This window comes from Poecilia reticulata, linkage group LG11 (genome assembly GCF_000633615.1).
Source record: "Poecilia reticulata strain Guanapo linkage group LG11, Guppy_female_1.0+MT, whole genome shotgun sequence".
NCBI classification, from domain to species: domain Eukaryota; kingdom Metazoa; phylum Chordata; class Actinopteri; order Cyprinodontiformes; family Poeciliidae; genus Poecilia; species Poecilia reticulata.
The window spans coordinates 23,849,668-23,850,281 of record NC_024341.1 but is presented as its reverse complement, the minus strand read 5'-3'; the positions used below and the strand labels follow the sequence as shown (position 1 = coordinate 23,850,281).

At 48.2% G+C, this 614-nt stretch overlaps 1 protein-coding gene across 1 annotated transcript in view; it reads right to left on the bottom strand.

Moving 5' to 3' along the window:
- The window catches only part of grin2da (glutamate receptor, ionotropic, N-methyl D-aspartate 2D, a), a 185,484-nt gene extending 185,106 nt beyond the window's left edge, over positions 1 to 378 (bottom strand). The window contains exon 1 of the mRNA XM_008422705.2: positions 47 to 378. The gene's annotated coding sequence lies outside the window, so the exon portion shown is untranslated. The remainder of the gene's footprint in view (positions 1 to 46) is intronic.
- Between the last annotated feature and the right edge of the window lie 236 nt (positions 379 to 614).

Genomic DNA, 614 nt, shown 5'->3' with positions numbered 1-614 from the left:
GGGGGGGGGAACAAGTGTCCGACAGCAGACAGAAGAATTTACTCACTGTTCTCAGCAGCCCCACACTCTTCCTCCTCTTCTTCCTCTTCTCTTTTTGCTCTCCAGTTCTTCTCTCCGTGCACCAAAATCCATCTGTCCATCCCTCCGCTGGACATTTCCTGCGGCATGCAGCCGGATCAATACTAATGTTGCGGGGTAATGTCCCCGGGATGAAACGGAAACATGTTGTCCCCCCCAGAAAAGAAAAGAAAAAAGAAAAACAAGGCAAGGAATCAGGCGCGCGCACAGTTTGGACCTTTCCTCCACTCAGCGAGGCTACATGTTGCTGGCTGCTACCTCTCTGTCCCTCTCACTCACTCGCTCCTCTCCCGTGATTTTGTTAAAATTCAGTATGTACGCTCCGTCACCTAGCAACGTCTCTCTACCTCCCTCTCTCCTCTCCTTCCTCCCTTCATCTCCCTCTCCTCATCACTTCCTCACGACACGTGTTGAATGCTAAACTAAGTTGGCCGGTTTGGAATCATTCATTTCACATTTACCTAACTGGGTCTTTCCTCCTTTTTTAATTAGAATGTGTCTTCAAGCACCTTATGTTATTTTTCTTTCTCTCTTTT